This window comes from Humulus lupulus, chromosome 6 (assembly GCF_963169125.1).
Source record: "Humulus lupulus chromosome 6, drHumLupu1.1, whole genome shotgun sequence".
NCBI lineage: Eukaryota > Viridiplantae > Streptophyta > Magnoliopsida > Rosales > Cannabaceae > Humulus > Humulus lupulus.
Window position 1 is genome coordinate 154,355,104 of NC_084798.1, and position 11,886 is coordinate 154,366,989.

The 11,886-nt window shown below is 32.6% G+C and overlaps 1 pseudogene; it reads right to left on the reverse strand.

The window, feature by feature from the left end:
• Nucleotides 1–1,944: 1,944 nt before the first annotated feature.
• Nucleotides 1,945–4,001, reverse strand: LOC133784252 (CDP-diacylglycerol--serine O-phosphatidyltransferase 1-like; annotated as a pseudogene).
• Between the last annotated feature and the right edge of the window lie 7,885 nt (nucleotides 4,002–11,886).

Sequence of the window (11,886 nt, forward strand, 5' to 3'; positions counted from 1 at the left end):
AAGAAATGTGAATCTGGGTCACTAATGCAAAACAATAATACAACTAACAACCAAATAAAATGAACAAGAAAGAAACATGACTCAATCCAAACAAACCATGATATCATATATGGCATGGGGAAGAATGTACATAACCCTATAAAAGACACTACAACCAATTCAACAAACCCAAATTTGAGACTAAGTGGCATGGCAAAGAAGATGCAGAAAGGTCATGTAAAATCCTGCTATAGAACCAGTGAAGTTCTCTTATTTTATGAAATTAGAGCTCAATATAAGGCAAGCATCTATAATCAAATATTAAAACTAAACACAATAAATGAGGGAAAATATGGTCTAATTAATGACAAGAACTTTCAACTTGCAAGCATCTTAAATCTAGTTAAAGAAAAGTAAAAAATTAATTGTCCTTAAAGAAAACTATGGTCTACAATACTCACTGTTATACCAAGAATAAATGCAGCTGTAGCACCAATTGTTGCACCAATAGAATCAGCAACGAACCCCAAAGGCAACCCAAATAGATAACCTCCACCAAGCTGTAAGAGAAAATAAATAGCACAAATAAAGCATTGATAAAAATTTTAAAAAAAATAATACTAACAGATACACTTTCACACTTAAACCAAATAAGTTGACTAGACAGACTTTATTCATTCAGAGTTCTATTTTTTTTGGAGGGGGGAGGATCACTGAACAGACAATTACATACTTTATTAAACAGACTATAAAGGTCCAAAATAATGTCATTGTTTTAGCTCTGCAATAAGAATTAGTGACTTTAACTTACTGTAAATATTGACTTGTTCTACTTCACAATACCAAAATCCATGGTGTTACATCACTAATACCACTTCTCCTAGTTAACTAGATGAACTATAGAGATATTAAAACCGAGCACAAGTCTATATTATTAAACCACAAGTAAAGAACAAACAAATAAATAAAAAAAGGCAAAAAAAATTATAATAATAAGTAAAAGAAACATACATGATTCTAGCACATTTTACTTGTAAACATTCAAAAAGAAGAAGACATTGTCAGGCAAATATCATAATTCAATAAAATGGCATGAAACCACCATTGCAATAGAAATAATGGCCACCCAAAGAACAGTCATGAAACAAACATAAAACACATTGATTGGAAATTCCAAATCAATCATAATTCAGCAAGAAATCTTACAAAACCAAAGAAGAAACTATGAAACAGTCATTAATCAACAAAACTAGAAAAAAAATAGTTGTAATAAATGACAAATCACCAAGCTCTGCAATAAGAATTAGTGACTTTAACTTACTGTAAAGTGGCCAAAATGCATAATGTGTACCAGTAGGCTTGCAAGTTTTGAAAGTGTGTATGCATATGTAGAGATAATTTTTATAAGATATGAAAGTTCCTGAAGTAAATTGACAGGGAAATTTACACATATTCACACCAAGCCAACACACTTTTATCTTAACTATTTTAACAAACTTCAAATGTAACATTAAAAAAACAGCAAGTGCATCAAATGAGGTCTGGACTTAACAGAGCAGCAATGTGTACTACTAGGAAGGATGGAGCAATGTGTTAAAGAAAATACAAGTCATTCAGGAATTTAATCAAACAGATTCTATGCACACATTATCACATCAAGAGAATCAGAAAAAACTTCATAGATGCAAACAAGAGATTTATTTTCAATTTTTCATTGATATATAATGTATGGCTGATGTTACATGTATATATCCATGTATATTATATAGATCAAATGGTACCTAAAAAAAAAGCAGGTGCTCCATTTCTGCAATTGTTTCAATTCTTAATTTGTTTGGTTACTACCCACTCCTGTTATTATACGTTAGGTACTTCATTTATTCTTTACTTATTCTGTTCTTTTTTTTTCTTTTGGATTAGTATTAGTTTTAGATTTGGAGTATAACATTTTTCAAATATTTTCAGAGCAGTGGAATATCAAAATTATATGCAAGGTTCAACTTCTACATATAACAAGTTTCTTAGCATGTAGAAAAAAAAAAGTTAGTATCCTAATACTAAATTATACTGAGCCCCCCTATTATTATTGTTATTATTCTTAGTAGTTACATCGTTTGATTGATAATAGTTGCAGAGTAACATACCATGTCCAAACTTGATGCAAATGAGAAGCTCTACTATGCAAATAGTTAAGGAAAGCCAACAGAATGCGCCGACTTTTTTCGCTGGTTTTCTGCAATTTCAACACAGTGATTATGAAAAGGTTAAAACCCTGGAAATGGTAGGCCAAGAGGGTATATGAATTCATTTCAAGAAAAGGAAAAGGATGTGCTACTAATGATTATGTCAGATAGAGAAAGAGGGTAGTGTACCTGTCTTGAAGATATGAGTTGTACTCGCGGATTGTAGGAATTGCTATTAGCCACCACAATATTAACCTATACACAATAACGGGGTTTCGAGGAGGAATCCACCAACAGAACTTTAGAAAAAAGGTGTTGAGCTCTACTGTGAGGAAGACGATACAAAGACTAACAACTTGAATGAAACGCCATGGACCAAGCAGGGGATGCCACTCATCTTTGTCCCACTGAGCTAGTGTAAATTGTTCTAGTGTTCTTTTGACTTGAGTCAGTAAAAAATGCATCTAACTCGATGTCAATAACAAAGGTTCACAAGAAACAGAAAATGAGATATGACAAGAAAATTTCTTAAGCTAAAAAGTACAGGGAATCCATGATTTTCTGTTTACATGAAGAAAAAAAAACACTAAAACACATGTAATTCTACTCCAAAAAATATGATCCAATTTTCAACTTCTTGCTACAACTTAGTAACTCTCCATTAAATATTCAAAACTAAAACACCAAAATCAGAGCATACTTTTCCAATAATATTAACTCTCCATTAAATATTCAAAACTAAAACACCAAACTTAGAGCATAATTTTCCAATAATATTAGGCTGACGACTTATCCCAACCCACTTGTATGTTTTTCCATCAAAGTACCTAACAGTATGCATTCCTGCCCAGATACCTACAGCATACACACCAAAATAAACTTGTCATAATTTGCACAGAAAGCTCATATAGCAGACAATGAAAAATTATAGCCACATCTGCTTAATATTGTAGAAGAAATAATTGAATACTATGGCTACGGATAGAGCTCAACAATTTATAAGTAGAAATTGTTAATAAATTGAGTTCTCACCAAACCAGTTGCAGATCAAAATATCAAGAACAATATTGTCCCACCAGCATTCATCAAAATTTGGTAGCATGTGACAAAAGGTAAGCTGAAAATGCCAAGATAAGCTTTAATATACAACCATAACCACCAAAGCACTCAAAACACCAAGATAGGCAGAATTCTAAAGTATAAACAATCATCATAAGCTTCTCATTCAACTGATGAAAAATAAAAGAATTTGCATAAATAATATGCAAAGTTAAATTTTGCAAGCTTAAACTGCATTACCAACACAAAGATCTGGATGGAGAAACTTCATAAACTGTCGAGCATCATCTCGCTTCTGGAAAGAGAGAAAATGTAAAGTTGTTACCATAAGATATAAATTAAAAAAACAAAATCATAGATAAATGAATAACTTCAAAAGGCTAAAAAAAATGTGAAAAGAATCTGAAGTAGATGACTCTACAGTGAATCAAAAGAATGCTTCTCCACAAATTTTTATGCTAATTCTTTTGCAAAAAAATTAAAAAAAAAAACAGGTGAGAAAAAATCTTACCCATTCGTCACCCTTCAGTCCCCATCGATCCCCGACCTTGCACAAGACACAGTCGACCACCACCTGCACCGATCTAGCCCTCACCACCAAAGCACCGTCTAGCCCTCACCACCAAATCTAATAAAATTGAAGAATAGTTGAGAGAGAGAGAGCTAAATACCAGGCAAAAAAACTGTTTATAGTTACCAAAAAATCACAAAAGAAAAAGAAAAATTCTGAAAGAAATAATTCATAAATGAGAGAGTGATTACCAAATCTACTCTTCACCCATTGAAGATTGCTGATGCTTGACCCTGCAGCGTCTTCTCCCTGGCTGAGATCCCGAGTCCCTTGTCGTCGGCGTGAGGGAGAGAGGCACGATGTCGTCGGTGTGAGGGAGAAAGGCCAATGACTAGAAACGGAGTGACCAAGAGATAGAGAAAGACGAGAGAGAAAAAGAGAGGAGATTTGAGGGATGGAGGAGATATGAAGCCAGGATTTGAAGCTGAAGCAAGGGATTGGCCGAAGAAGAAAATGAGTGGCCGAAGCCGAAGTAGGGGATTGACTTCTTCTTCTGAAAACGAAGAAGGAATTAGTCTGAAAAAATATAACTTTTACAAGTGGTGGGCACCCAAAATAAATTACCGCCTTTTTTTTCTATTACTTTGCCACATATATATAAGGATATCATAATACTTTTTCATTAGTATTATACTCATGTGTTATGGAAATGGATATTTGGTGTAGTGATATGAGATCGAGATGATTCCATCTTGAATCAATTGTCTCACATACTCATTTCTTAGACTTATATGTCTAGACTTCCCATTATATATTCCATTATAAGCTCTAGCTAATGTGGCTTGACTATCACAATATATCGAGATCATCGATACCTCATCCGTGGTAATTGAGTTATCCAACATGACATATCTAAGCCACTCGGCCTCTTTTCCGATTGTCACCAGAGCTATAAACCGACCTCCATGGTTGAGTGTGAAATGCATGTTTGTTTCTTGGAACCCCAAGAAACTGCTCCTCCTCCGAGCATAAACACCCAACCAGTTGTGGAGAGATTATCACCCACACTCGATATCCAACTAGCATCAGAATATCCTTTAAGTATCTTCAAGAACTTTGAATATTGGAGGCCTAGCTTCTTGGTCCTCTTAAGGTACCCTGGAACTCTCTTAATTTCTTTCTAATGTCCCATACTTGGATTGCTAGTGAACCTACTTAGTTTACTAACCGCATATGTAATATCCGCTCTTGTACAATGAACGACAATCATTAGACTCCATAATGTACTTGAATACTCAAGTTGAGTCATCACTCTACCATTATTCTTTTCAAGATTTATGCTTGAATCAAGTGGTGCATTTGCCACTTTGATTTTGAGATGACTAAACTTGTCAAGAACTTTCTCAACATAGTTAGCCTGACTTAAGGCATGACCCCCACAATTTCTTCTCACTTTTATACCCAAGATGGTATAAACCTCTCCAAGGTCCTTCTTCTTGAAAGTGGGAGATAGAAACCTCTTCATTTCTATTATGTATGCCATCTCATTACTCAAAATCAACATATAGACACACCAAGATGACATAGACATCACAATTCTTAGAGCATAAGCATGTGTCCGCATTGTTTTGTCTAAACCCTTCCAAAACTATGGTTTTAATAAACTTCTCATGCCATTGTTTGGGTGTTTGTCTTAACCATATAATGATTTAACAAGCCTACACACTTTATGTTTATCTACCCTTATAATAAAACCTTCCGCTTGTTCCATATAGATATCCTCAGTGAGGTCTCCATTTAGGAATGTCATTTTACATCCATTTGATGAAATTAAATGTTATATATTGATGATAGGGCAAATAATACTCTTATAGTGGTTTTCCTAGCAACTAGTGCATATGTGTCCAAGTAATTGATTCCTCCTGTTTTTTAAACCATTTGGCTACTAATCTAGCCTTAAAGGTTTGTAAGGTGCCATTGGTGTGATATTTCCTCCAAAATTCCTCGTGCACCCAATTGGTTTTGAACCTTGTAGAATTTCTACCAATTCCCATGTGTGGTTTGACATAATTGAATCTATCTCATCATTTATTGCTTCATTCCAAAAAGCGCAGTCTCTCGAAGACATTACTTCTCTGTAGGTTTCGAGATCATCCTCAATTTGAAGAATCATAGGAAATTTCCATGTGACATCTTCAAGGATACCCTCCACTAGGTAGAGTATTTCTATTTGAGAACATTTCTCAATTGTTCCCAACTCTTTAAGCCTTTGGCTTCTCTGGGACAATATTGGTTGCTCATCAACCTTTGGATCTTTCTCTTTACGAGATTCTGAAACACTTGTGGGTTCTTGAGAGTTGCTATCACAATATAACATGTTCTCAAAGAACTCAATTTCCCTTGATTCAATTATTACATTAGACTCCAAGTCTAATAGCCTATAGGCCTGCTATTTGAGGCTTAGCCAACAAATGCACACTTAACGACCCCTCGACCCAACTTGGTCCTTTTAGGCTCCGTGCTCTTGCAATAAGCAAGGCACCCCCACACTTTAAGATAGCCTAAGTTAGGCTTCTTTCCTCTCAATAACTCATATGGGGAGACATTGTTCTTTTTCATAGGAATTCGATTCAATATATGTCACGCAACAAGCAAAGCTTCACCCCAAAAATTAGAACATAATTTAATATGTATATTCTATTCCTTCTTTCAACTAATCCATTTTGTTATGGAGTGTATGGTGCAGTGCATTCATGTATAATGTCATGTTCACAAAACTCATTAAAATCACTTGAAAAGTATTCACCACCTCTATTATGCATAAGATTTTTAATTTTCCTTTCTAATTGATTTTCTACTTCAGCTTTATAGATTTTAAATGCATTAAATGACTCATCCTTACTCTTAAGCAAATACACATAAGTATACCTAGAGCGATCATCTATAAAAGTCATGAAATAGCTATTTCCTCCTCTAGTCAACATGTCATTTAATTCACATAAATCACTATGTATTAAATCTTGCAAGTTTGAACATCTATCAACACTTGGAAAATGTTTCTTAACCATTTTAGATTTAACACATTTATCATGCTCATTCACATCACAATTAATCAATCCACATTTAACAACTCTTTTAATTGTGTTATCACCCATATGAGCAAATCTATTATGCAACAAAGTAATAGAACTAGAATTAATCATATTACAAGAATTAGATGTTATATAATTATTGTCATTACCAAGAGTACATAGTTTGACCATCCCATCACATGAATAACCCTTTCCAACAAAAGTGTCCAATTTAGTCAACATAAGTTTACTGTATTCAAACTCCATTTTGATATCGGGTTTACTCAATAGACTTCCACTTATAATGTTTCTATTAATATATGGAACATAGAAAACATTAATTAGGGTCACTTTCTTTCCATTAGTGAGGAACACATCAATGCATCCCCTTCCAAGTACCATGGATCTCCTTTCATTTCTCATTTGGATTTCAAGTCCCACCTTTGCACTTTCAAAGGTTCTAAAAAGAGTTTTATCGTAGGTTGCATGAATGGTGGCACAAGTATCATACCACCATCCTTGCCCCTTCCCTTGGGTTGCATTAACTTCACTAAAGATTTCAATGATCTCAACATCAATTGCATTGATATGTTTACCTTCTCTTAAGGTTGCATTAGTCTCATCACTCTATGCATAAACAATATCAATCTCCTTTAGAGTTATCATACATTCCTCATTGACTGCATTATTCTCTATTAGGGATACAATTCATTCCTCGTGGAATACATTAGATTTAATTAGGGTCACAAAGATCTCATCATCAATTAAAGTAACCCAATTAAATTCATTTAGAAGAGAAATGATCTCATCATCAAGTTCCTTAACCCTAATCTCCTTATGGTTAATTTTACAAGCAAAACAAATATAAGAATAACCCTTGAATTGGTCATTAACATTCACCATTGTATTCTTAACATAAAAAAATAAATTCAAACTCACAAAAATATGGTAGCAAAAATATTTTATTCAAATTCTTGAAATCTACACATTTAGAAATAAGGAATTTGATGATACCGTTATCCTTAAGTATGTAATCCCATTGAGTTATCTCAATCTTTGTTGATGAAGACTTTGAATCCATATCCACATTCATGTAGCACACATCCAAATAGAGTTTTATTGGATCTCCCATGGATTTGTGTTCAACACAAACCAAATCTTGAAGCAAGGAGTTGATGGTTGTAGAAGATGAACACGTTTTCCTCATTGTATATTATGCAAAATACAAATAGAAAGTAATTAGAAACTAGAGATTTTGATTGTTGGGAATTTATGGCTTTATACTTTCTAAATCAACAATGAAAAATGGGAATAATTCAATATTAGAAACCCTAGATGCTAATCAAGAATCTCATTCAAAGTATGAATGTAATCTTGATAATCAAATAAACATATTCATAGTATGAATGTCAATCTTGATAATAAGGAACTAAGTGATTAAATCATTATAAGATGGACTTAGAAACTTTTAATCATCAATACTAACAATGCAAACACAATAGAGTAACACAAATACAAAGTTAGGGTTTAGATAGATACAACCTTTGATTTTGAGCAACTTGAATCTTCAACATCTAAGGCTTATACACAGTAAGTATATTGTTGTCCAAAATCTCTATTCCAAGCCTTCCCTTATTGCTTGAAGTTTCACAAATGTGGAATGATTAGTGAGAATAAACAAATCTTGAAACTCATACAAGTCACGCAATGCTTGATGAGTTTCTTGGATAAAATGACTGTTCTTTGAGAGCTAGAGAGAGAGATAGGTTAGAGAGAGAGTTGAAAAGTGTGATCAAGGCTTTACAACTATAATAACCCTTATATATAGTATAGGTGTCGTCATCAAGTCCAACCAATATGATCAAAGATTTTAAACACATCATTTGGAGCTAAGTCACATAACTGCTCTGTAGCGATGCATCACCTGGGTGTAGGCGATGCGCTGCCATCGCCTACTGGGGGTTTTGTCTCCCAAGTAGTTCTAGGCATTGCATCGCCTCCCATTGGCGATGCAACGCAGATGCATCTACAAAATCCACCCCGAGTGTGACCCCAAAATATCTCCAAATGCCTCCAAACTTGTAGGGAATGTTTAGATATCTCATTGTATCACTTTAGACCCTCAATTATAGATGCCTACTACATGATCTCATGTTTTTACTTCAACTTAAGTGAAAAACGTTAAGTGTTTTACACCTCATTGTGAAAACAATGTAACCATTATATTTAATCAATCTCAACAATAGTTGCACGTTTCCCAAGTAAGGTGGCATCTTAGGACATGCCCTCTACCGCTTGTACAAAATTGATAACATGATCTATGCAGGCAGTAGATGTGACAGGCACGTGCCTGTGGTCCCGAATGCCTCCTGAATGCCTCACTTTAAACAAGCCTTGATCAGTGAATTTGGGGCTTCGTTGGGCCAATGTAATTAAAGAAGGAAACTCATCGTCTAGGTTCTAGGGGGTGGCTTTCATTGATAACCAGTCGAGCATATTCTCTGGTAGTGATAGGAACGACAACTGCATATTATTTTCTAGTTTCTACGGAGGGCTAAACGACATAATTCATTTAGGCCACGTTGTCGTATGTAGAAAACATGAACAACAATTATTATATACATAGGCAAAGAATAAAATGAATGTTAACTACACAGTATAGTCATTGTGTCAAATACACAAAATGATATATAAAATGGTGTATCAAATGGACACACTTTTGTATTTGAAAAAAAAAATTATAAATTTAAATTTCATTCATTGGATCTCATTTCAACAATTGAGATTATTGACTACACAATATAATTAATTGCACAATATTCTTATCATATATACAATAGTTTTGGAAATAATAACATAAAATTTTATCTTCTTATTTATCAAATTTCACTAGGTAATTTTTTCATGAGTGTACATAAGACAAACTTTATTTACAAAAATAAATTCACTAAAAGTAATTCCCAAAAAAATAACTTTGAAACAAAAATAATTACAAAAATCACCAATTTTATTTGAAAATAATAACCTTAATATACCTTCAATTTAAAATTAATTCATCCCACAAAAAGTGGGTTGAATCTCATAAAAAGTGAGAATTTTGTGAGCTCAATGTAAAAAAAATAAGCAGCAATCTCAATGCCCACACACACACACATATATATATATATATTAACGTTTCTATGTTTTCAAAAGCATTCTTTTGGTTGCTTATCATACCGATAAGAAACTGACTAGTTACATTTTCACAAAAGACTTAATTTTTAGATCATATTATTTAAGATATATTTTGGTTACCTCCAATTCTATTTGTAGATATTAGTTATCTTAAGTTACTGATTACTTTTAAAAATTTGACTTTATTTTTATGTTATATAATGATATCTTTTTATTTAAGAAATTTTGTGATTACCTTCGAGTTTATTTTAAAAACTAATGAGTTGTCATGCATAACAAGTTACTATATAGTTTATTAGCAAATGATACTATTTAGTAACCTACATCATAACTTTTAAATAAAAAATTATAATACACTTTTTAGTCACCCACGTTATTTACATATAAATTCTAGTAGTTTTTTATAAACCAAGCAAAAAAGAAACTTAGAAGTTACTTTTGAATCATAGCAAAAAAAAAAAAAAAAAATACACACTTTGGGGACTCTTAGATTTAATTTTTGTTTAACCAAATTAAAAGTATCCACAAAGTTATTTTTCAAATACAACACAAAAATGACTCATTCAAATCATCTGGCGACGACAAGAAACCTATGCTTGCCATATTTCAATATAATCACCTCAAATAGTAGGCTGCGATGATACCACTCTTGAGCCCAAACATCAGGTAGACTTGTGAGAAAAAGTTCTAAAGCCATGGATATCCCACGAACTCGCCAAAAAGTGACCATGGTATTAGTAGAGTGGGAGGCTAGGTTATGTTCCTCTCGAAGAGCTCGTTTTAATGGTAGCAACCCCAAGGCTTATGGTGGACGGAGTTTGGTGAAAAATTTGTTGGTGCTGCATTTAACCAGTGCTTGGGGTGGCATCCAATGATGTTTGGCAGCGAAACTTCAACCGTGAGCTCGTCGGCGGCTAAGCTTTCCATCACTTTGGCATGTGTAAGAACAGGAGGCATGGTGTTTGACGAACAGTGGCTTGATAGTGGAGAGAGAGATAAAGAGAAAGGTGGTTTTGAATTATTATTAATCCAACATAGGGTACCATTACTTTTGTAAATAAAAATAACTCAAGTGATTTTTGTAATTAAAAGTTGTTTAAAAATACCCAATGTAAATTTTCTATTTTGGTCAAATAATTTAATCTCTACAAAAATTAGTGTGTTTTATTTTATTATATATATATATATTTGTATTTGAAACACTTTTAAAATGTCTTTTTTTTTAAGTTAAAAATCTTTTTATATAAATTACTTAAAAGAGTCATTACCTTGATTTTTAGGATAAGACAAATATATCAACCACAATTGAAGAAAAAATATATGTAACAATATTTCTTCATCTTTCTAAATTTCTAGCTACCATGCCAAAGAAGAAGATGTTAATTTTTTCTCTGTAATAATGTGATTTTCTTTTTTGATGAGTGAATGTGAATACTATCATATATAAATTTAGATGCACATTAATTTATTCTGCCGCTTTTAATTCTAAATATATTAGGATTTTAATATATTTTTTTAAATTAACTATCAATTTTAGATTTAGACTATGAAAAATTATATTTATAATATGAAAATAAAGGTAATTTTTTTAAAAGGAAATAAAGATCCATTTAGGAAGATATTAGTCTTATAATATTAGATCTATTTTTCAAGAAAATATACCACAATGAAAGAGCATAATAATTAATGTAACTCTATCCCTATGCTAAATTATATGATTATCTTCATAATCAATAATTTTAATTATTAATAGGATGACATCATTTTAAATTTGTGTAGCTGAAATTAATTATATACCTTTATGTATAATTTTACAAAGGCTATTTATAATTTTTGTCTCATGAAGTATGACCTATACATTATCGGGTTGTTAAAAATTTCCTCTAAACTATTCACAGTGTTGGAAAGT